A 26,314-nucleotide genomic window follows, 5' to 3' on the forward strand; every position below is an offset into this window, starting at 1 on the left:
AACCTCAGTCCTCCCTCGTGAGTAAGATCCCTGAAACTGGGAGTGAAACACATGCACACTCTCCACCTCCCCTCTGACAACCTATCCACACCAGTTGGGGGGAGAGGAGAAAACCCACACTTAAAAGAAAACCTGATTCCAACCCCTGCTTTCATATGAATCCTGCCGAGGCCAGCTTGGAGTTTGTACCACCAGAGGTGAATGCAAGGTCAGCGTCAGTTAAACCCAACTCTTGGCTCGGCCCAGTTCCCTTCATTTCCTTGGTGACCAAGTCTTGGGGCCCAGTCTGTCTCTTTCTAGCTCGGCTTCTTAAGTGAAAAGGCAAAAAAGGTTTTATTAGTTTGCTCTGTCGCTTGGCACTTTTTAGTGATCATCTTTAATAATTTTTAAAACTATCAACTTACTGATGACTTTGGTTCAGCAAGATGTGTATAGTTTCTTCATACCTTAACTTTTTCTTTGAAATTCATGTTTAATGCTGTGCCAAACCAAATTTCAGGCTGCTGCTGCTGCGTTTCTTGCTGAAGGGGAATGAGTGGCTCAAAAGAAGTCTGATTTGCTTTTTGGCAGACTGGCAAAAGGGGTTATTTTTGGTCCAATAGAAATGGGACGTGTCAGAAAAACTCAGCATGCCTGGTGGCATCTTTGTCAGAACTAGTGCATATTGTGGATCTAAAGCAATAATTCCATTTCTCTCTCCAAAGATGCCTGGCCTGCTGAGTATTTCCAGCATTTGCTGTTTATATTTGAGATTTCTAGCATCTGCAGTTTTTGCTTTCCTAATATATGCTTCATGCTGAGCATTTGTAAGTACGGTTAGTTTTAATTTAAAATGAGAAAATGTTTATCACTTGATGCAAAATGTAATTTTTCTGTTCACATTGGTTGATAATTTACTGGAAGGTTTTGCCATTTTTAAACTTGGAAGTAAAACCAGGAGTTATGTGCCAATAGAATATGTCACTGTTAGTTCAAGATATTCTCATTTGTGCATAGCATTGTTGTTTATGGTGCTTGTGAGGTTCAAGTCTTTTGGATGTTGCTGTCTGGCTATTGCGCGGGGCCTCGTTCGAAGAAGCAGAGCTGGTTGCATAATATGAACAACCAAGTTGTGTGTAATTGTCTTACGAAGCCATGGTTGTAAAATATAACATACTGAAACCTACGCTATCAATGGGCTTTCTAAATTGAGGCATAGAGTACAAAATTCAGGGAGTTTTGCTAAACCTATGTAAAACAGTTCGACCCCACTGTGACTATGGTTCCCAATTCTGGGCGCCGAGAGGATGTGAGGGGGAGGGTTAAAGGTGGGGTCAGGGTAATTAGGGGCTCTGAAACAGAAGTAGTAGCAGGGCCCATGGCTTCTCTCCCTGGCCTTGGGCTATGGACCAAGAACTGGTAAATGAGATTAGTCTGGGTAGCTTTCTCGGCTGGCAAAGATATGGTTCAAATGGCCTCCTTCTGTGCCATAACTTGTCCACGTTCCTAGTTGGATGAGCTTTTAATCTTGATGGAATTGATTCACTGAATCAGATGAATTGAATTGCACAAATGTATACATTCCAGTAAGTTAATTCCATCAACTTCTCTCTCACACCCCTGCCTTCTGTCTGGCTGTTTCCTTGTTCCTCATGCAGAGTTGTTGGGATTTGTAAATTTTATACGGCTTACTGCCATTCCTCTATTTCTTGGATCCAGTGAAATTTTTCTGGCTACCTGGGACTTCTAATTTTAATAACACTACAGCCTGACTTAAATTTTAAATGAACGATACCGATCTCTATGCTATTACAAATGCAATGTTTATAAGTTTGTTACGCTGCCTCTCTAATTTAGGGTGAAATGGAGGAATGAAGGGGTCACATGACTTGCTCTGAATCTTGCCCGACGACAAACTTGGATGGCTTGGTTGTAAGTTAAAGGGGGGCCCAGATCATTTAAGAGGGGGGAAGATGCAAGATGTTCACACCAGTAGACAATGGCAAAAATATCTGAGCTATGGGTAGACTGTTAACCTCCCTATGAGATTTAGAGACTTTCAGATTGTCAGATTTTACAAATGGTTATACTTTAAACTGTCAATTTCAAGATAGATGGAGTTGGGGTCTAAAGGATAGCTAATTAGCATTTCTACCTGGATGTAAGACCCATGTGATTCACCTTGCCATGGAGATGGGCCTTGAGAGGGGAAGAGTCCATAGCAAGCTTTTATAGTATGGGTTTTCTGAGATAGGTCATGGAACCTGAAAGAAACAGGTCAGCCTGCAAGAATTTGAGAGGATGAGAGCAGAGATTAGAGGCAGCCAGTCTCTGTTGCTCACCATGTAAAATGCGGATGGACGCTCGTGCTTGGATTGAAGAGACATGCGCACAAGGATTTAAATGGGGCTGAAAAATTTTAACTAGCCTTGGGTAGAAGGGGAATTGCCTGGGTAACCTGCAATGTGAAAGTCAGTTCAGGGGTTAGAAGAAATCCACACGAAAAGGAAGCAAACCATCAGGAGCAGAGAATAGCTTTGGACTGGTTCCTGAAGAATGAATTATCTACTTAAGGGGTAGAGTAAAGTATAACCATGGAAGGGGATTTTTGGTTGATTTAAAAGTTAAATGTAGTCTAGAATTTGCCTATGAAAATAGAGTTTAGTTCCAGTCACTGGAAATTAAGGTGTCTCTTTAAAATTTATCAACCTCTACTGGGATTGCAACACTGCCTATTCTGCCACTCAAATTTCAATGGGCTAACATGCTTTCACTAGTGAATAATATACAACCATAACATTACTTCAATAATCTACTGTTGGTCTGCATGTAGGTGTGTCTGGTTATACATCTTATGTTTTACCATCAAGCATTCATTAAAGTCTACTGATTTTCTTTGAAAAAGAGCAGGTAATTTGTGAATTGGTTCAGGACATGCTTGAGTTACTTTATTTCAAAGAAGAATTTTCTCACAGTCGACTCCTAATGGTAGCAAGCTTCTATTATCCCTTGAGGAGTTTTCTTCAGTGTCATGTTGACTGATGTGCATAACTTAAAAAATAAAAACTTGCATTTATATAATGCTTTTCATGATCACTAGATGCCTTGGAGCGCTTTACAGCTAATGAAGTACTTTTGGAACTATATTCACTGTTGTAATGTAGGAAGCATGGCAGCCAATTTGCGCACAGCAAACTCCCACTAAAAGCGATATGATGTCCGGATAATCTGTTTTTCTTTTATAGTGCCTGTTGAGGGCTAAATATTGGCCAGGACACTGGAGGCAACTCTCCTGGTCGTCTTCAAAATAGTGCCATGGAATATTTTACATCTGCCAAAGCAGCCAGATGGGGCCGTGGCTTAACATCTCATGTGAAAGTTGGCGGACTGGAATGTCAGCCTTTTTTTGTGCTTGGGACCCCGGACCACGGGTGAGAGTGCTGCCAACTGAACCAGGTCTGATAGTTTGATAGGATAAAGTTTTGCCTGTTGGTTCTTCCATAGGGAATCACGTCACTATCACTGGTTAAGCCATCAGTCGGAAGGGGGAGTCGGGCATTTTGCAAGCATAGGAGTTTCAAAAGGATTAGTGTTCTTGGATTTTTATTCCCCATGGCAAATTGTTTCATGTTTTTGTGATCGGAAATAAATATCTGAGGCTTGCAGGAAACTTCTGTGAATATCGTAAATATACTTTTAGCCACTGAAGTAGAACCCTTACAATATGTTGGCGGTACCAGTGAATAAAAGCCGAGGTTGTACATCTGTGGAATGCATTGGTTTTCTTGTACTATGTAAAGAACACGAACACTTGTCATTTTTGTTTAGTCTCCATCTGTGTATGTGACAAAGAAGAACATGCATTTGTATATTACCTCATTACCCTAACATTGTTATCCTAAAATGATTCACATCAATTAATTGCTTTGAACTGTAGTAACTGTTACGTAGGTAAGCATAGTATACAATTTACAGGGTCCTATAAACAGCATTAGTTCAAGAGTCACTGGCAATGCACTCTGCACACAAACTGATTCAGCATGCTTATTGATTTTAAGTCCGAAATTGATGGGGAAGGTTGAGGTGGATGTGGTCTAGTCTCGCCTTCCTCCCCAGACAAGGGTCGTGTGTGGTGATGGAGCAGTTGCAAAATGTATTACTTTTCGGAGTCAAAATGGTTCTTGTATAGGTTCCTATGCAGGGAACAATGAAGTGGTTGGTTAAAGTTTGTCAATTGGTTAGAAACAGAAAATTCACAATATAGAGGGAGGCCATTTGGCCCATCGTGTGTACTGGCTGAAAAAGAACTATCCAGCCTAATCCCAATATCCAGCTCTTGATCTGTGGCCCTGTGCATTGCTTTAAGTGCATATCCAAATGTGTTTGAAATGCAGTGAGGGTTTCTGCCTCTACTACCCCATCAGGCAGAGAGTTCTGGACCCCCAACACACTCGGGTGAAAACATTTCTCCTCAACTTCCCTCTAATCCTTCTACCAATTGTGTTAAATCTGTGCTGGCTGGTTATAGATCTGCCTGCTAATGGGATTAGGTGCTTCCTATCCTCTCTATCTTCAAAGCTATTCTTCTAATAGAACATAACAGCAGTGATCAAACTGGTAAAGCCATCAATAAGCAAGGAATACGTGTCAGTGTGGTGTGATGCTGAACCATTCAAGTTGAAAGGATCATCTTTGTTCATTTGTCTGTGAGTCATTTGAGATAGCAGAAGGGTGCTGTAATTGACTTATATTTTTCCTAACCCAGAGTATTACCCTGATTGCTATTTAGTAACTTCTGCTTAATCTCCGTGGGCATCAGTGAATTGTCTGCCATCCATCTTCAGTTGAGCAACTGCCTGGGTAAGTTACCAGAGGCTATTAGCGCCTTTGTAATTACTCACTTCAGAACTGTAAGGAAAAGAAGGAATATTACTATGTAAGCCTTAAAGATTTTCATTTTGTGCCTCGTTCATGGCTCAAAGGGTCTGCATGGCTGCATTACGATAGGAAACCAAATCATGAAGCTCTCATTTTAGACAAATTTGGTCTTGGTAAGTGAATTTTTTGTTAATTATCAAAGGCTGGGTGATGATTGGTTGCAGGTGTAACCCACATGAATGGTATTTGACCCCTCATGGCAAGCTAAATAAATTCACTAATTTTAATTAAGGTTTGGTTAAATTATACAGACTAATAATAAAAATATGATAACCTTTATATGTAGGACTCAGTGTTTTATCTATTCTCAGTTGGACTCAAAAAGGTTTGACTTTTTAAAAAAAAATCCTTTGTTGTTATCTCCTTGCTGATGGTGTGTTACACAATCTATTCTGAGCTTCAGCACATGCTAGTATACAGTCAGGTTTCTTTTTGAAGTCGCAATCTCATTTTAACCTTTCGCTTTACTACTCTCCCTGCACAGATATTTTCAGTGCATTGCGTAGGCGAGTGCAATGATGTTTCAGTGTCTGTTGACAGTTCTTGGCTGATTCTGGTAGAAACTCGCAGGCCAAATATGAAATGTAGGCAAGAATTCTTTACTTTTTTGCTGGACTGTAACTTTTCTTTTCTATTTTAATTAGGTAAAGCAAAGTTATACTCCTTTTGAAGCTGAGGTTTAAGTTAGTTGTCTTGTTTATGGTCAATTCCACTTAAGGTCAAAGCAGCTTTATGCTGACTTGGAGCTTCAAGTTACACTGTTGCAAAAAATAATGTAAAAATGTGTAACATGTTTATCTGAAATTCTTCTCAACTGGAGATTTAAAAAAAGAGAACAGTTGCACTAAATAACAGAGAAGTAAAATTTAGACATAGTGTTATTTAAAGACATTTTGTTTGAACTGTTGAAATTGCCAATTTCATTATTGGTGCTTTAGATTGCACGAGCAAAGCAGATTAACCATAAAAAATTATATTATATGGTGGGTAATTGCTTGTGAGATCATTTATAGGAAATTTTGGGGACAAATCTATGTCCTGTTGCTCCATTCTCCAGCCCATTGTATAGGGAGGGGAGGCAATATGACATTTGAATTGGAGATCCTTTACAAATCGTAGCACTGATGGAGTCTGAACCTGTGATGTAGACCTGTTTTTTTGATGACTGGTGGATCCACAGTGTTTCATTTGCATTTTCTGATTTAAAAAAAAAACACCTGCTGCATTTGCTATTTTCTCTTTTTCTCTTTCTTTCCCATCTTTTCTCTAACCTTTCTGTGCATTTCTAAAATATTACTTCACCTGCCATTTTTTGTGCACATTTGTTAGTTATTTGCTTGTCTCAACTTCACCTCGTAGCTGGTATAAAATATATTAAACAACTTGCAGGTTACCAATCACAGAGAGGGAATGGGCTACCTGGCACTCTCTCACCCCTTCCCCCTTTCACCTTTTGTTCTCTTCAGTTTTTATAACTGTACTATATGCCCTCTTCAGTTTTAATGAACTGTTGTCCCTCAATTTATATTGTGTACCTAATGTCCCAACACATGGCTCTTCTCAGCTTATGTCCACAGGGACTGTTTATTTTTTTCTTGAAGTGGAATGATTTTAACCTATGATGTTAATTTTAGAGTTGTGGTCTGTGGCAGAAACTCTGGTTGCCACCATCCTAGGCAGGGAACGAGATGACTGTAGTAATTATGGTTTTATTTAGTGTGTAATGTACCTTTAGGAATAATATTTGTTAGGCAAGATCACATGATCTGTAGTAACCTGTAGCAGGCAGTGCAGAGATGGAGTTGAAATTGAAAGCACACGTATAATTGCTGCTGAATATATTGTTAATATACTCAATGTTTCCACCTAAGAAGTGTCTGCGGATCAACTCCATCATTAATAGTACAACTCAGCCACCCCGCAACAAACTGGCAATAAGGATAAACAGAAGATATCTAGTTAAAAATAAAGGAAGATATACTCACTAGGTATGCAGTCACTTTCAGTTAAAGAAGAAATGGGCCCTGATCCAAATGGCTGAGAAATCTCCTGGAGCACTCCCGACATTGAGAGAATAGTACTGGGGTTGCAGGAGCCCTGAACGAGAGTCCACAGGATGAGTGAGCAAATCATTGGAAGAGGGAGAGAATCTGTGGAGTGGGCAGCAGCCCCACAGGCTCAGTGGGCTGGAGAGGCTGGCACACAGCTTGTAAGTTAAAGGGAAGGAGCAGCAATCAGAGCAGAAAGCGGTGCTACAGTTTTAAAATTTAAACAAAAAAACCGGCCCAGTTAGACTCGAAGTGAGGGACGTCCAACATGAAAAGAACCTGTGGAGCAAAAAGGAGAAAAACCCGGCAGAATTGCCCAGAAAAGGGAGAGGAAATTGCTGCGGTGTTTTTTTTCTGAACAGGAATGAAGTTTTACAAAGTTAAGAGGAGAAGGTCCATGATCACTGGGATCCCGCCAAAACTCAAAGCGCGGGAAACAGCACAGAAAAGCTGACAGCTGCAGAGACAGCCCAAGTTTAAAAAAAAGAAGTGACTACTCTTAAAGCAGCAATACATTTAAAGTGGTGAATACAAGAAAAATGGTTATGGACAGAAAATTAGAAAAGACCCCAAAGTGAAGGCAACAAGAGACCCCAGAGGGAGGGCAACAAGAAATAGAACAGTTCATTGTCTTTCAAGATCAAATGCAAAAGGAATGCGTAACCATTCAGCAACATGAAGAAATGAAGGCTGTCTCAAACAGTAGAATGGAAGCACAGCAGAATAAACACAAAGAGGGCTCAGGAGAAGCCTTGGTGATCAAAGAGGACCCCCAAGAAGCCCTGGGAGTTGTGTATAGCTGGATACAGCCAGGAGTTTGGATAAGGCAGTGCCAGTTCAGTGAAGCTAGCTGTTTAGCAAAGAGCAGAAGAATCAGCTGAATGAAGCCAAAGAGGCTTTGGAAGCAAAAGTTGCAGAATTTCCCAAGAAGCAGACAGTTAATGAAATTTTGGGAGACTCAGCCATTGAGCTCAGACAAGTTGAACTAGCATCTGAGAGAAGTCTGGCCAATAGTGAAGTCAAAAAGAAGGCCGAGATTAAAGTCTGTGCTAGAAAGAAGAAAGCACATTAAGAAGATACAGAAATACTAATAGGGCCTCCGCTTGAGAAAGTGAGAGCCATAAGAGAGGCACTTGCGCCAAAGAACGCCTCAGAGTTCAGATGGTTTCTAGGAATGATCAGCTATTATGGGTGGTTTTTATACCCAATTTGTCTATGGTGCTGGCCCCCCTGCATTCTCTACTCAAAAGGAACCAATATTGGCCTTACGAGGTGCCCCAGAATGAAGCTTTCATAAAGGGGAAATAATTGTTGCACTCGTCCAACCTATTAGTGCACTATAACCAGACGAAAGAATTGGTGTTGACGTGACACATCTCCCTACGGAATGGGAGCAGTGAACTTTCATTGGATGGACCATGGCACAGAATGGCCAACAGATTATCAAGAATGCTCACTGCAGTGGAAAAGGGATAGATGCAGATGGAAAAAGAAGGCCTGTCCATCTTTGGTGTCAAGAAATTTCACCAGTACGTACACGGCCGTCATTCTACGATCGTTTCAGACCACAAAACATTTGCTGGGATTGTTTATTGAGGATAAGGCTATGCCACCCATAGCCTCAGCAAGAATACAACGATGGGCTTTAATTCTGGCAGCATATGAATACGCTTTTGTACATAGGCCTGGCAATCAAATCGCAAACACTGATTCCCTTAGCCATTTGCCTTTACAAGAAAATGATGAGCACATCCCGGTTCCACAGGAACTTGTTTTACTGTTAAATTTCTTAGATTCCTCGCCAGTATGTGCTCAACATAACAGAGACTTGACAAGTCGGGACCCTGTCCTATCTCAAGTATGACATGTGCTACATGGTTGGTCACAGGAGCCCATATCTGACAAAATGAAACCGTACTTCAACAGAAGACATGAAATAACCAGCCAGGCTGGCATCTTATTGTGGGGAGCACGAGTGATAGTTCCTCCAAAGGGAAGGGTGCCACTTTTAATTGAACTACACAATGTCCATCCAGAAATTTCCTGAATGAAGACCATAGCATGCAGTTATCTATGGTGGCCTGGGATGGATGGCGAAATAGAGAGTCTGATAAAGCACTGTGTGCAATGTTGGCAACTGCAAGAGTTGCCAGGGACAGCTCCGTTACACCCATGGGAGTGCCCAGGTAGACCCTGGGTGCGGTTACATATTGACTATATTGGACCTTTCCTGGGAACAATGTTTCTGCTCATTGTCATTGCCCATTCAAAATGGTTGGATATATATGAGGTGAAGTCACCAACGTTGGGCGCTACAATTGAGGATCTACGTCAGTTTTGCTACTCTCAGACCACCAGAAGTAGTCGTTTCCAATAATGGCATGACATTTACAAGCGCTGAGTTTCAACGCTTTATCAGCCTCAACAGTATTGCTCATGGAAACTGTACCATACCACCCTTCCTCAAATGGACTGGCTATAAGGGCAGTTCAAACATTCAAGGCAGGCATGAAAATGCTAACTGGTGATTCTTTGGCAACCAAGCTAGCATGCTTTCTTTTCTCATTACAGGGCTACCCCTCACAACAGGTATCACACCTGCGGAGTTATTGTTGAAACACCGTTTCATGGTGAGATTGAGTTTAATAATGCCGAATTTAGAGGGGAAGGGGGAAAGGAGTTGGGAAGCCAGAAAACTAGACAAAACTGGCATAGTTGCGAGAAGAAATTTACTATGGGAGAGCTGGTATATGTGAAAAATTTCAGAAGGACCAAAGTGGTTACTGGGTGAAATAAGTGCGGTGACTGGACCTCTATCTTACCACGTGGAGGTGGAAGGCCAGATCATCTGTAAACGTGTGGACCATTTAAGGAAGAGAGAGACAACTCACCATCAAGATTTGGTTCCACCAGTGACCATGACTGTGTCTGTGTTTCCTGTTGAGGATACTCAACCCAGGACTGACATGTCTGATGTTCCTGTAAGAGTTGAGGATACAGAACTGCAAGTGCCCACTGAAGCACCTAATGTTCAGGCGATTCCAGAAAAGGAGGTTTCTGACATAGAATCTGAAATTGTGGAGCTGCAAACCACCTGAAAGACTGAACTTGTAAATTCCTTAATAATAGTGTAAATATTATGTTGTCTTGAAAAATATGTGCTTGTCAATACAATATACATAGCCGAGTTAAAGAGGAAGGAATGTAGTAATTATAGTTTTGTGTGTACTGTACCTTTTAAGAATAATGCTTGTTAGGCAAAATCATATAATCTGTAGTAACCAATAGCAGGCAGTACAGAGATGGAGTTGAAGTTAAAGTTGAAAGCACACGTATAGTTGCTGTTGAGTATATTGTAAATAAACTTAATGTTTCCACCCAAGAAGTGTCTACGGATCAACTCCATCATTAATAGTACAACTTGGCCGCCCCACAACAATGACCTTTTTGGCTATAACTTCATCGACATTATTTAGACTAACTCCAATCTTAAAGATCTGCCTTGAAAGCTTTCGGTTGTGCACAGTACATGAAATATCATTTTAGCATTGATTTTGCCAAAACTCAGACATTTCTAAATTAGTTCACATTTTTAAATTGTTGCCCCCCACAAAATGTAAAATGTGAACATGTTGGGCTACTGCACTGTAGATGCCCTCATCTATCCAGTACATTTCCCAGGCTATTTCTTTATGAAGATAGTGATTAGGGACCGAATGTTTGTTTGGCTTGGACCTGATGGAGGAGTGGAGATTTATCTGTGTCTTGCTGTACATATGTGCACTTTTTCTTTCAAGAGGTCATTAAGCAATCGAGCAGGAGCCAACACTCATATTCTTTTACCCTTTGGTCTCTTTAGCTTGGCATACTGAAGTCACTTAGCGTCCCCAAGGCCTATTTTTGCAACTGAAATACCCTTCTGAGGTTACAGCGCCATCTGTATGGGTGAACCTCAATCACAGAGTGTGAATTACTGGGATAGAAGCCAAGAGATGGAATATGACAGAGTCGGCAATATTGAAATCAGGCCAAGATAGTTAAATGCAGGTACGCTGGGAATGAAAGATAGAACAGTGACTTGGACATGCTTGGAAGAAGCCATTTAAAAAGCAAGATCATGTGTAAGAATATGGCGGAGAGTAGATTAAACCTGCAGAGACAGGCTGTTTTAGACTGGAAGTAGTCCAGCTGGTTTTAATCAAACTGACTGAAACTTTTTTTTTTAATAAAGTAGTCAATATCCAAACATGCCTTTTTTTAAATAAAAAGAAAAATTCTAAACATTGTCTCAATTTCTACAAGCTAATTTAGCTTGATTGAGTTTGTAGTAGTGTCCACCATTAGACATAGCTTGCTGATTCATTCAATTTAAAATGGAGCATGTAATACTGACATGTTGCTGTATTTCAGCCTGCGATTGCTGCCAGGTGTTGCATTAACTGGAAGTGGCGTAAATGAATGTGCAATGCTGACATATCATACAATATTCAATGGTATTCATAAACATAGATTACAACCACGCACTGCATGGTTTTTTAGAAATTTGATTGATGATTTATATTTCAGGTTTTTAAAAACTTTTAAACTAGCAGCATGGAATTTAAAAAGGCATTCTCAAGCCAGGGAAAAATATATTATTTTACCAATACAGTAAGGAGTGGTTTAGCTGAAACCTATGAAACCTATTTCCAACTATGGTAATAGATTATTAAATGCATTCCAGGGGTAACTTGAGACGACATCACTTGTCTGTTTGCACCATATGCACTTTAGGATGCATTTTCCACATGGACTCTTTGGTATCGTACTGTGTTGAATTAAGTTACAGCTGTTCTTGACATGGAATGATATCAAATGTTGTTTTATCTGTTAAAGCAGTTTGTAAAACTAATTACCTATCTAGCTCTTTTATCATTGAGTTGTTTCATGGGTGGTGAGCAAACAACATTTTAATAATACTTTTTCCTTATAAATTATAAATCTCCACTGAGTTACCATAGCTTTTTTCTGAGGTGCAAACTTGTAATAAGGTTTAAGTGAACTTCGCTCCAGCAATTTCTGTGTAAAATTATTTCTGACTTTTGTTTTTCTCTGCATAATGGGAATGTAACTCTAACTAGGGCAACTATTAATCAAATTATAGAATGGTTACAACACACAATGACACCATTTGGCCCAATGAGTCCATTCCAGCTGTCTGCAAGAGCACCTCTGCCCTTTCCCCCATAACATTGCATTTTTTTCCATCTGAGTACTTGTCTAATTCCTTTTGAAAACCTCAAACGAATTGAATCTGCCAGCCTTTCAAGCAGTGCTTACTGTAACCACTCACTGCGGGAAACATTTTTTTCTCATGTCACCTTTGGTTCTTTTGTCAATCACCTTTAAATCTGTGTACTCTGGTTCTCAACCCTTCTGCCAGTTGGAACAGTTTCTCTCTATCTTATGAGTCTTCTGAGACCCCTCGTGATTTTGAACATTTCTATCAAATCTCCTCAAGTACAGCAACCCCAGATTCTCCCATCGCTCCATGTACCATTCTAGGAAACCATCTCTGTACTCATTGCAGGCATTCTTCTGCATAATGTCCTTGGCCCAACCATCTTCAGGTGCTTCATCAATGACCCTCCCTTCAAGATAAGGTTAGAGATGAGGATGTTTGCTGATGATTGCATAGTGCTTAGTACCATTCTCAACTCCTGAGATACTGAAGCAGTTTGTGCCTGCATGCAGCAAGACCTGGATAACACTCAGGCTTGGGATGATAAACGACAAGTAACATTCATGCCACACAAGTGCCAGGCATTGATCATTTCCAACAAGAGAGAATCTAATCCGAATGGCCTAATTTCTGCTCCCATGTCTTATGGTCTTATGGTCTCCCCTTGACATTCAATTCTATTACTATCGCTGAATCCTCCATAATAAAGCCAAACAAATATTGTGGTTACAAAAGCAGGTCAGAGGCTGGGAATTCTGCGTGAGTAACTCGTCTCCTGACTCCTCAAAGCCTGTTCACCATCTACAAGGCACAAGTCAGGTGTGTGATGGAATACTCTCCACTTAGCAGGATGAGTGCAGTTTCAACAGCACTGAAGCTCGACATCATCCAATCAGCATCCCATCCACCACCTTAAACATTCACTCCCTCCAAGACTGACCCACAGTGGCAACAGTGTGTACCATATACGAGATGCACTGCAACAACTTGCCAAGGCTCCTTCGATAGCACCTTTCAAATCTGTGACTTCTATCACCAAGAAGGACAAGGGCAACAGCCACGTGGGAACATCACTACCAGCAAGTTTCCCTCGAAGTCACACATCATCCTGACTTGGAACTATATCGGTGTTCCTTCTCTGTCACTAGGTCAAATTCCTGGAAAGACCTCCTTATTAACAGTACAGTGGGATGTCTACATGGCTCAACACCGTCTCACAGGCAATTAAGGATGGGCAATGCCAGCAATATTCATATTGCATGAATGAATAGAAAAATATCCTTCTGAAGTGTTGTGCCCAGAATTGGACACAATACTCCAGTTGTGGTCGAACTTGGTGTTTTATAAAGGTTCATCATTCCTTGCTTTTGTAATCCAACCACTGGATTCCTTGTGCTTTCATACCCACTTTCCCAATCTGCGTTGCCATCTTCAATGATTTGTGCACACGTACCCCCAGTCTGTGTCCTTGAACCCCCTTTAAAATTGTGCACTTTTGTTTATATTTTCTCTCCTTTTCTTCCTACCCAAAATGTATCACTGCACTTCTCTGCAGTAAATTTCATCTGCTGCATGTTTACCCATTCCACCAACCTTTTTAAGTCCTCTTGAAGTCTATCACCATCTTCCACAATATTCTGTACACTTCCAAGTTTTGAAATTATGCACTATATATACACACACACACATCCAAATTATTAATGTACATCAAGAAAAGCAGTAGTTATTGTAGCGACCCTAGGCAATCTTGCTCCTCTCTGATAAACAGCCATTCACCACTTATATCTGTCTCCTGTTGTTTAGCCAATTCTTTATCCATGTTGACACTACCTCTTTTATTCTATGGATTTCAACTTTGCTGACAAATTTATTGTGTGTATGGTATCAAACGCCTTTTGGAAGTCCATATGCGTCAGGTCAACCACAACCTACTGCCTCAAAAAAAACACCAAGTTAGTTAAACATGGTCTGCCTCTAACAAATCTATGCTGGCTTTCTTTAATCTGCACTTGTCCATTTTGTCCTGCATATCCATTTCTAAAAGCTTCCCCAACACGGAGGTTAAACTGGCTGGCCTCTAGTTGCTGGTATTACCCATGTACTTTTTTTTGCTTTGAACAAGACTGTAACACTTGCAATTCTCTGGTCAGACTCCTAAGTGGTTTCCTGTTTACTGGAAAGTGCATGTGTGAGCAAGTTAGTTGAACACAGGCCCAGACTGATGGCTGCTAAAGGTTTTGCATCAAGAATGGTCACTTAATTGAGGCAATCAAGGCTGCTGGCACCTGTGGAACTGTTTCCTAATACGAATCAGTGCCTTTGGTGAGGAGAGTAGAAAATGGAGGGAGGTACCTGCCCCCGCCTCCCCCAACAAACCAATTTTTTTTTCCAAACACATACATTTTTGGTGGGCCTTATATTCCTGGGCTAGAAATAATGCTGGAGAGGATGTTTCCAATGTGCAAATTGTAGAAAGGGTAGATTTTGGGTTGGGATGCAGTTTTGCTGGCTGCCTACCTTTTATTGGCGAATGCACTTTGGCCAGAATGCTAATCCTGCAGTGTTCTGGTTTGCTTCATAACATGTTACACAATGAGCAAAGCTAAGTGCAATGGCACAGCCTCCAGTGCTTGGCTGACACCAGGCCGAAGAACACTACCTGTGCTTGTCTGGATCATATGGGTTGTACTTCAACTATGAACTCTTGTCTTATAAAGGGAACCTATCTAATAATTCACTTTTGCATTAGTCTTAACAAATGATTAATGCAGTGAGCCTGAATTTCCAGAAATCCTTCTCAGCTGGCAGACGTGTGGTGGAAAGGAACCCTCATGGATCCGCGGACCAAGGCTTGGACTCCATTCCAATTTACATGAAGGTGGCCATTTGTATTATTGAATGGGTCACTGGCACCTGCAAGAATGCTTCAAGAATGGCATCTCCATTATTTCCCCCCTGTAAGGTGAAACGGTCCACAGTCACCTTTGCCTGAGGTGCTCCAAGGTCTTCTGATCTGAAGAAAGTAAAATCCTCACCTCCAGCCTTTCTGCCTTCAGGTTAAAAGTAATTGTATCTCTGGTCTTGATTTCTTGAGTTTGGTTAAGATTTGGGATTTTTTTTGGAGGTCTCGACAGGATTGGCACGAGCTTCCAGTTGATGAGAGTTCCATTGGCGCCTAATAAGGGGCAACTGGGTAAAATTCCCAGGGAATTCCCTCAGACAATGGAAATTAAATTTGACAGTTTTTGCTACTGGGACCTCTGCCTTACTAGTTTTACCCTTGGGTGGCAGTTTAAAAATTTACCCCACAGTTTGGATGGGGCAGAAAATGAACCCACCTTTTCCCGACCGGAAAGTGGCAGCGCAAAGGAAATGGAATGGAACTTTGTTCCACTGGGATTCCACCCCATTTTCTGCTCCACAATCTAGAGACCCACTGGGGATCTGCTGGGATCCTGTCTAGGCCATGATGGAATTTTTGTTGCCTTTTTTTGTCAACATGTTTACTGATATGTGAGAAAAGAACACAAATTGGACAAATCATGTATTTTACTTAGGATAAATGGGCTGATGTAGATCAAGTTTTCATGAGGACCTGTAGTAATCTGTTTTGCCCCCAAAACATTACTATAGAGTTTAATTCTTGTAAGATGTTTTCTCCCTGTATCATGCTTCATTCCCAAAGCTAGGAAATCTGCATGAAGGTCTTCACTGTTTTCAGAAAACCTGTTAAAGTATGAGTAACCTTTGCTCAGCCTATGCACTTGATTGAGACTAGGGGCTGGATTTTTATGCCTCTGTCTATGTTGGCATGGAGATGGGTGGGCTTTAAAAATGGTGGTAGGATCCAATTGCAGAATTCCTGTTGCCAGCACGGGATAAAGGCACAGGTAGCAAGGCAACCTTGCAGGCTTCATCGCTGGTTTGGACATTTCAGACCTGCAATTTTGATGGAGTTGGGCTAAGTTCTGAAGGAGATGTTGTTCATGGCACAAGTGGAGTCATGAACCATGGGTGAATGCTAATCTAGAGTCGTGAATCTTCTGACAGGTAAGCTCAAAAGGTGTTGACAGCTAAACTTGTCATAATGTAATGCTGTATGAGAAGTTAAATATGTTTTAATAGTGATTAATGATCAGGCTTTGTTCTTAAAAGGCAAGTGACCATTAAATTGAACAGCATTGTGAAGGTGGCTAGCGTTCAGATGCTTTAGAGTACATTATCCATGGGTAAGTTGCTCTTCTGTATTGAACAATATTAATATTCAGATTTGACTGTCAGTGGTCACCAGTGTTTTAATTGGATGACACATGACAATAAAGATATTCTGCTCTGGAGGCTTTGTTTATGTAGCTGTGCAATGGAATCCTAGTATGAATGCTTGACTAAGCTCCAAGTCCTACTAACAGACTTGTGTCATCAACCTCTGTCGTGAACAGTTTTATGACTGTTTAAGAGGATAATTTTTTTTTGAAGTAGTTATCATCTTTGTTTCATGAGCATCTGAAAGACTTCCTAATGTTATTATAGGACTCATTCTATACGTAGTGGATACCGGATGAGGGGACATGAGGGAATAGGTGAGTGGGGGGGGGGGGGGTGGTGAAGGTTAGGGTAGGGGGCCTCATACTTATCAGCCCCAGTGTGGTGGATATCCTAGTGAAGGGGTGAACCTTTTATCCGTCTCGGCATCCACCCACCTCTTTCTCCAACTCAGGCCTGCTCCTGGAGGTGGGGGCCCGAACTCCAGTCTGCCCCCTAACAGCCATGGTGAAAATAATGTGGGCGGGCACTGCCAGGCAGGAGGAGGGATCGTGACCTCAGGAGATGTCCCTACTCCCAATTCCTGTCTAGCGATTGAAAATCCGGGCCTGGGAGTTTGAAGGGAAATTTCAGGTAAATCAGACATCTTCCCTTTAGCTTTCTAACATGGCTTTGGTTTATGGTAACTGTAGAAGCCTGAAAGCGCTTACTTTGTTACAATATTTATTATAGCTTGTCAGTCAGACTTTTTAAAATTGCCAAAACAAAAACAGAATTACCTGGAAAACCTCACCAGCTAATTCTGTTTTTGTTTTGGATTTCCAGCATCCGCAGTTTTTTGTTTTTAAAATTGCCATTGTTTATGATGATATAACTTTAGTTTGCTGTACACCAAATTCTCAGTAAGTCTGCCATTTTTGCTTTGCTATTTTGCTCCCATTCCTTTCTCCATGCAGTATTGCTTGGCTGGAAATAAACTGTTCTTTGCTCAATATTTTTCTGCAAATGGTTGTTAGTGGGCAGATTTTTAAAAAAGTTGCCCAGGGTGATTTTCCCTCCACTGTCTCTCTCTCTCTCTCTCATTGTATCTATCTGGTGTCACACTGCCAGCGCAGCTGAGGCTATGCACCTTCTGCAAATAACCATAGATTTGCAAATAACCATAGATTTGAAACCAATATCTTAACACGTTTTGGGGTGTACTGTGCAATGTCATCATAGCTTATGCGTCTCCATCATAAAAAGCTCCAGATAATGTCATACCAGAGCTAAAGTAACATACATCTGGCTTGCAGTAATTCTCCCCCACCCCATTGCAATTTTTTGATTACAGCTCTGTTTCTGTAACATTGAGTTATTGTGTCTGATTAACATGCCCAAATTACTTCAATTATATCCTGAAGATTCAATTATACGTAGAAGGCTGCATCAGCAGTCTTGCTGCTTGGCTGGTGTTTTGATCACAAATCTTCAAGTGACCGGTAGCCAAATTTTAGCTCTTTGTGGTTTGAAATGTGATCCTTTGGTATACTTCAGATGAGTACTGATGCACCATGACTGAGCATTTAATAATAATTTATAGCTTCTTAAATTTTTATTTAATCAAAGTTGAAGAAGTACAGGCTGTAGCCAAATTAAGGAAGGTCTTGTTGCCGGAATCCGACAATTACTTTAATTGGGTCTCAAGACAGATACCATGCAAAGTAATTACACTTAATGATAGATCACATGACAAGATGTGAAAAATGTCAAACATGGTTAAGTATGAAACGCAAGTACAGGACTATATCTGAATGTTCTTTCCTTTTTATTGCCAGCTACACTCAATGAAGTTAGTATGCTGCTACACTGCAAATATTTAAAGGATAATAAGACACCACTTAAATAATAGACTTCTAATTTACCTGATTAGTGTAGGAATTCATCTAGAGTACATTGGCCAAAAGGTACCTTCTTGAGGCATATTAAACATGAATTAATTAAGACTGCCATGAGAATTGCTTTGGGAAATTAGTCTTTAAATTGCTGGTGCTCATTTTCTTGGTGGGAGTTATTTTTGTGAAAGGCTGTTCATCTAGCGAATTGAAACACAGACTAAAATGAAGTAAATCCAAAATTAGCGAGCTGGGTGATGCATAGTTAGCGTGATCGTTTGCTTCTGGACTTGGAATCGAATTCAGTTCAGATTTCTACAAGGCAGGAAGCCGGAGTACTATATGGGCACTGGGGGTGTGTGGGAAGATATATTCTCTCATATCTTTGTACTTTTAATAAATGTGTGTTTGGAGAATTTTGAGAGAATATGCCCTATATGACAGTTAGGCAGCTCTAGCTATTAAAGCGTTGAGATTTAAAAGGATTTTTCCTTTTCCGTTCCCTAATTTTGGAATGTGAGCATAAAACACGTTTTTTTTTGAGCTAATGTTTAGCTATTTGCTAAGATTAGTACAATAAAGATTCCTGAGTTTAATTTTTTTTAATGACCCATTGATTGTGACGTTATTCTGAGAGTTTGTTGAGTACTTTTCTGTTAATAAGTAGGAAAATATCTGTAACTGGTTAAAAATACTTAGAACTGTATGACGGCAACCCTGCTTTCTTACCTGGTCTTGTTGCTTTCAGTGTGGGGAGAATGATCATCTATGGTCATGCATTGGTCTCCACGCTTGACCTCTCTTCCCAGGCACTGGTACTGAGAACCATGATGTGTTGTTTTGGACAAAATTTGGTTGGGTTAAAGAATTGACAGCTGAACATTGAAAAAAAAATTGTATCAATCGCATCATTCTGTACCTGTGGTTTCACGATGATTATTTCACAACTATGTTCATAGTGCTTTCCTTATCAATACATCATCTTCTATTTACTATTTGGTTTTATAAAAGTGCCCTATACTGATGGTACGTTCATATAGCGCCAAACACCAGTATTGCAATTTAGTATAACTGTATACAAGGACAGCATAGTTATTAGCTAATCTAGAAAGCCACCAAAGACTATGCATTCTCTATGCAGCTTGCCCAACATTTGCAGGGGAAATCAAATGTATTGCATAGCATGAAAGAAGGATTTCACTGTGTTTTGGCATGAAAGCTTATTGTAAATATTTACGTTTGTACTGTGAATCTCATTTTTAATTACTTGAATCACTTAGTTTTATAGGGCTCTTATTTGAAATGTGTCCTACAGTTGTCATGATGCTTACTAGCACATTTATGTTGGTGCTTTTGCTTATGAAAGCATTTTAAAACAAAAAGGTTGAATTGCAACTCTTTTGATTGCTTTCTTCATGAATAATATTTGGGGTTGAGTTTAAAAAAAAAATGTATTTATATAGTGCCTTCCACAACCTCACAATGTCCCACAGTGCTTTACAGCTAGAGAAATACTTTTGATATAGGACACATTTTATGTTTAGGGGTTATGTTTTAAAACAAAGTTAATTTGGAAGGGTTTGAAAAAAGACCACAGGCTGCAGGTATTAACGAATGTGCACTGAAGCCAGATAAACCAATTTGGGACTAGTACAACTCTGCCTCTTTCGAAGTGATACCATAAGCATCTCCTCTCCTCCCAAGCTCATTTCCTTGAGTGACTAGGGATGTGAAATCATTTATAATTGTTTTGAGGCTGTCCAAAAACATTTAAACTACCATGAGGGTAATTCTATTCATGTGGGTATGGCAAGATATCTGCAGATACAATATTACTATGAGAGTGGGTAGTTGGCCTGATTTGACAGGCGTGCCAGCAAATCCCTGCATTTTGAGGTGTCAGAGATCCTATTGTCCTGATTGCTGGTATCAGAATTAACAGAAAAGAAGGTGACAGTGTTGTTTTGGGGGGATGACAGGGTGCTGTTAAGCTCTGAACAAAGGTCTGATGCACAGCTATTAGCCTAGAACTGGAAGCTAAAATGCAGGAGGCTAGGCCTTGTGATTAGAAATTGTTTAGAGCAATGTTGACCGGTAGAAATTGTTGATGCCATTTCAGCCATGCACACTAATTTTAGAAGGATACGTATGTAATGCAGGCAAATTCACTTAACACAGACTTTTGTTAAGCAAATAAATGCCTCCAAAGATTGTGTGCGCGAGGTAGCATGTGAAGAACTATGATATCCAGTTCACATCACAAGAGGGCCCTGATGGCACACCCCTAAGTTAAGCCATTGTTTAGTTAGATTTTGGGAAGCAAGATGCTCAGACCCGTTGGGAAAGTGAGTGACTGGTCCTGCTGTGTCTGAGAGAATACCTAAGGGAATCCTTAAACTTGTAATAGTCATAATAGTGAAAGATTGGAAAACAACTTGTTAGTAATTCAAACTGTCATTAAAGGAGTTGTGATTTAACCATCTCTGCCACCTCCGAATGGCTTATTTAGCACAAATAGAGACAAGTAATGGACTTGATTTTTCTGTCCATTGATGATGAATGGAAATTTGATCCAGATATCAGAAAGAAAAAAAAATCTCTATTTTGGGAACAAAGAATAGTTTGTGTTGTAACATGGAAGTTGATTCCATGGACATTTGAAGCTTCCTGAAAGTATGCTTGCATATCCATATGTAATTGCCAGAAAGTTCTATGGTCAGTAATTACAGAGCAATCACTGGAAAGCTAGTCAGCAGCCACATTTGAGGGGATGGGATAAAAACAGAAAATCTTCTATTACTATATAGTGTTTCTGTTATTAAAATAGCTAAGAGAGCTTATTTGGTTGAAAGTTCTTTTTTCTGTTCTAGATACTTCTATTTTCAATGACGATAACTCGAGCCACATGGAATTGACTGAATAGATCCTTAATGGTGGTGTGTAATAATTTAACACTAGTATTATAAGTAAAAACCACTGTTCTAGTAACCTAAAACATTAAACATTTTAGTATAATGGATATTAAAATTTAGTTTTAAATATTAAATGTAATCCCATCATCCCTGTGCTCACTGACATACAATGGACCTCAGTTAAACAATACCTCAATTTTTAAATCCTTGTCCTTGTTTTCAAATCCTTCAATGGTCTTGTCCCTCACTATCTCCGTAATCTCTTCTAACCCTACAACCCTTTGGCCTCTTAAGCATCCTTGAGTTTGATCACTCCACCATTGACAGAAGTACTCTCATCTGCCAAGACCTAAGCTCTAGAATTCCCTTCTTAAGCCTTTCTGTGTCTTTATCTCGCTCTCATCCTTTTAAGATACTTCTTAAAACCTACCTTTTTGACCAAGGTTTGGTCATCTGTCCCAATGTCTCCTTATGTGGCTCAGTGTTAAATTTCAATCTAAACTGTGGCTGTAAAAATAAAAATTGCTAATTATTTGAAGCCATGCATGTGGTCTTTGAATAAAATTAAAATGGCTGTAAAACACCCTGGAACAGCCACTTCTATTTTGTTAAATTGCCCATTTTGTTTTGCTTGCTTTTCTTTATTGCTGTGTTTATTTTATTCCTAAAATGCTTTTTGAGCATGATGTTTAGCAATTGCCATAGTGAACCAAAATGAACTAATTTTGTTGCTGTAATTATAACTAGACTATAGCTGTTTGGAGTGCTGGTGTTTTCCCACAGAATTCCGAATTAGAGGGTAACTTACTCCAGCCTACTCTTTGTGGCGGGTCTCCAAGGAGCAATGTCGGAAATTTCCAATCTGGTCTATTGGATGAAGATATTTTGTGATGTAACAAAGTGATTTAATGTGGGCTGGAAACAAAACTAATTAAGTTTGCCTTGGTGAGAGGATCAAGGCTATGCAGCAAACCATTGGAGATGAAATATAACATCGAGAGGTGTGATGTACTTCTGTATGAAGAATGAGGCGACATAATATAAACTAAATGGCGCAGTTTTAAAGGAAGTTCTGGAACAGAGAGATCTGGGGGTGTATACGAACCAGTCTTTGAACATAGCCTTCTCAATTTGTGCTGCTGCTTCTTTAAGAAAAACCTATAGGGTAGGATCTTCCCTTCGTCGGGCAGGTCTGGTGTGTGGACCTGGGAGCGGCCACGTAGCAAACCGCCACCCGCAATTGGACCCAACCACGATTTCATGCTGGCAGGCCAATTAAGGCCCGCCCAGCATGAAATGTGGCTTCACACTGGCCGGGAAGGGCCGAACAGGGGCGTGTCGGCTGCCGGGTCCAATGGTGACCTAGCTGCTGGTTTGAAAAAGGCCCAGGCAGCCGCTGGAAGGCTGCCATGGAGAACATCTCCTGAACGTTTGCAATGGAGTCAAGTGCGGCCAGATGCTGCAGACGGGAGGGCAGGTCAGGTGGGCACTTGGCCCCCCCGCTTCTCTGAGTGCCTCGCTGTCCTTTTCGAGGAGTTGGCTGCCAGGAGGGACACACTTGTCTCCAGGAATGGGGGGAGGAGGAGGCCACCACACCTCACCAAGAGAGCAGCGCTGGTCAGCAGCCATGGTGTGAAGCGGTGGTCCTGGGTGCAGTGCTGGAAGTGCTTCAATGACCTGCTGTGCTCAGGAAGGATGAGTACCATGTTGGCATAAGTCAGTGTGCAAGTGTGTTAAGGTGTGGCTGTACCCCCCCGTGGACCTCAGGGGTGCTAGAGTCCAAGTGCCAACTGCTAATCATGCTGGAGCTGACCAAGGGGGTGAGCCCTGGCTGCTTGGACTGAGTGCCTTATGGCTCGAGGGCCACAACTCGGAAGTGCCCTGCCAGGTGCTCCTCAGCTGGGGTTGGCCAGGCTGCAGTGGTGCTGCAGGTACAGAGTGGACTAATCAATGCTCCTCTGTTGTTTCAGGAGAAGACTGCCCACAACAATATGGAAAGGTCATGGACCAGTGGAGGCCCCGCTAGCCTCCTAATCTTCTTGAGGTATGAGCAAGATGCCCTGGAAATTGAGAGCCGGCACACCACATATGCAACCGGGTGTGGAGAGGCGGGGCTGCCAGATGAAGTTAAGAGTGCAGTGCACAGAGGTGAGAATTTCAGCTTGTGCAACCATTCTAGTGTAGTATCTTCATTGATATGAGCCTTGAACATGGAGTTGCAGTTGATCATTGGAAAATGAGGGCACCATGATGCAGGGATGAAATGGGGAGGAGTGGCATTACTAGTCAGGGAAAATATCATAGTCTTGCGTAAGCAGGACAGCCTGGAGGGCTGGTCTACAGAGGCCATATGGGTGGAGCTGAGGAATGGGAAAGGTGTGACCACACTAATAGGGTTGTATTATAGACCGCCCAATAGTCAGAGAGAATTGGAGGATCAAATCTGTAGAGAGATAGCAGACCGATGTAAAAAACAGAAAGTTATGATAGTAGGAGATTTTAACTTTCCACATATTGACTGGGATTCCCATATTGTAAAAGGGCTGGATGGCTTGGAGTTTGTCAGATGTGTTCAGGAAAGTTTTCTAAATCAATATAAAGAGAGGATGCAATACTTGATCTCCTAGTAGGGAACCAGACAGGTCAGGTGACAGAAGTATGTGTAGGTGAACATTTTGGGTCCAGTGACCACAATGTCATTAGTTTTAAGCTAATTATGGATAAGGATAGGTCTGGTCCTCGAGTTGAGATTCTACATTGGAGAAAGGCCAATTTTGTGGAAATGGGAAAGGATCTAGGAAGAGTGGATTGGCATAAGTTGTTTTCTGGCAAGGATGTGTTCAGTAAGTGGAAGGCATTCAAAGGTGAAATTTTGAGAGTGCAGAGTTTGCATGTTCCTGTCAGGATTAAAGGCAAAGTTAACAGGCATAGTGAACCTTGGTTTTCAAGGGATATTGGCAATCTGGTTAAGAAGAAGAGAGAGGTGTATAGCAGGTATAGGCAACAAGAAGCAAATGAGGTACTTGTAGCGTATAGAAAATGTAAGAAAATACCAAAAAAAGGAAATCAGGAAGGCAAAAAGAAGACATGAGGTTGCTTTGGCAGATAATGTGAAGGTAAACCTGAAGGGTTTCTACAAGTATATTAAGAGTAAAAGGATAGTAAAGGACACAGTTGGTCTCCTTGAAGATCAGAGTGGTCGTCTATGTGTGGAGCCTCACGAGATGGGGGAGATCATAAACAGTTTTGTTTTTGCATCAGTATTTACTCAGGAAACTGGCATAGTGTATAAGGAAGGAAGGGAAACAAGCAGTAGTTTCATGGAACATATAGAGATTAAAGAGGAGGTGCTTGCTGCCTTACAGCAAATAAAGGTAGATAAATCCCCCGGGCCTGACATGATATTCCCTCGGACCTTGAGGGAGACTAGTGTAGAAATTGCAGGGGCCCTGGCAGAAATATTTAAAATGTCCTTTGCCGTGGGTGAGGTGCCGGAGGATTGGAGCGTAGCTCATGTTGTTCCGTTGTTTAAAAAAGGCTCCAAAAGTAAACCAGGTAACTACAGGCCTGTGAGCCTGACGTCAGTAGTAGGTAAATTATTGGAAGGTGTTCTGAGAGATCGGGTATATAATTATTTGGAAAGCCAAGGACTGATTAAGGATAGTCAGTGTGGCTTTGTGCGTGGTAGGTTGTGTTTAACGAACCTTGTAGAGTTTTTTGAGGAGGTTACCAAGAAAGTAGATGAAGGAAAGGCTGTGGATGTTGTCTACGTGGACTTTAGTAAGGCCTTTGACAAGGTCCTACATGGAAGGTTAGTTCAGAAGGTTCAGACTCTTAGTATCCATGGAGAGGTTGTAAACTGGATTCGAAATTGGCTGTGTGGGAGAAGACAGAGAGTGGTAGTGGATAATTGCTCCTCAGACTGGAGGTCTGTGACTAGTGGTGTGCCTCAGGGATCTGTGCTGGGACCATTGTTGTTTGTTGTCTATATCAATGATTTGGATAATAATGTGGTGAATTGGATCAGCAAGTTTGCTGATGACACTAAGATTGGAGGCGTTGTGGACAGCGAGGAAGGCTTTCAAAGCTTGCAGAGAGATCTGGACCAACTGGAAAAGTGGGCCAGAAAATGGCAAATGGAATTTAATGTGGAAAAGTGTGAGTTGTTACATTTTGGAAGGTCAAACCAAGGTAGGACATACACAGTAAATGTAGGGCACTGAGGAGTGCAGAGGAACAAAGGGATCTGAGAGTTCAGATACAAAGTTCCCTGAAAGTGGCGTCACAGGCAGACAAGGTTGTAAAGAAAGCTTTTGGCGCACTGGCCTTCATAAATCAAAGTATTGAGTATAGGAGTTGGGATGTTATGGTGAGGTTGTATAAGACATTGGTGAGGCCAACTTTGGAGTATTGTGTGCAGTTCTGGTCGCCTAACTACAGGAAGGATATCAGTAAAATTGAGAGAGTGCAGAGAAGATTTACTAGGATGTTGCCGGGTCTTAAGGAGTTGAGTTACAGGGGAAAGATTAAACAGGTTAGTACTTTATTCCTTGGAGCGTAGAAGAATGAGGGGAGATATGATAGAAGTTTACGAAAATATGAGGGGTATAGACAGAGTAAATGCGAGTAGGCTCTTTCCACTTAGATTAGGAGAAATAAACAAGAGAGGACATAGCTTTAGGGTGAAAGGGGAAAGGTTTAGGGGGAACATTAGGGGGAACTCCTTCACTCAGAGAGTGGTGAGAGTGTGGAACGAGTTACCATCTGACGTGGTAAATGCGGGCTCACTCTTAAGTTTTAAGAATAAATTAGATAGATACATGGATGGGAGAGGTCTGGAGGGTTATGGACTAGGTGCAGGTCAATGGGATTAGTGGAATAATATTTTGGCACAGACTAGAAGGGCCGAATGGCCTGTTTTCTGTGCTGTAGTGTTCTATGGTTCTATTGTCTCTGTTGTCTCACCAGGGTGCCTGGCATGCACAGTGACAGTGTGATGACTTTAACTAATGACATGTCTTTCTTCTCCCTTTTAGGTTCGCTAGCAAGCATTCGATCTCTGGACTCCAAAGTGCCCCT

The 26,314-nt window shown here is 41.1% G+C and overlaps 1 protein-coding gene across 5 annotated transcripts in view; it reads left to right on the forward strand.

Moving 5' to 3' along the window:
- The window catches only part of LOC121281135 (pterin-4-alpha-carbinolamine dehydratase 2-like), a 60,810-nt gene that overhangs the window by 19,674 nt on the left and 14,822 nt on the right, over positions 1-26,314 (forward strand). The window contains exon 1 of one of the 5 annotated variants that reach the window (XM_041193854.1): positions 5,480-5,501. The exons of the other annotated variants lie outside the window; for them this stretch is intronic. The gene's annotated coding sequence lies outside the window, so the exon portion shown is untranslated. Of the gene's footprint in view, positions 1-5,479; positions 5,502-26,314 lie in introns of those variants that run through there. 5 annotated transcript variants of the gene reach the window in all.

Source organism: Carcharodon carcharias, chromosome 8, assembly GCF_017639515.1.
Source record: "Carcharodon carcharias isolate sCarCar2 chromosome 8, sCarCar2.pri, whole genome shotgun sequence".
NCBI lineage: Eukaryota > Metazoa > Chordata > Chondrichthyes > Lamniformes > Lamnidae > Carcharodon > Carcharodon carcharias.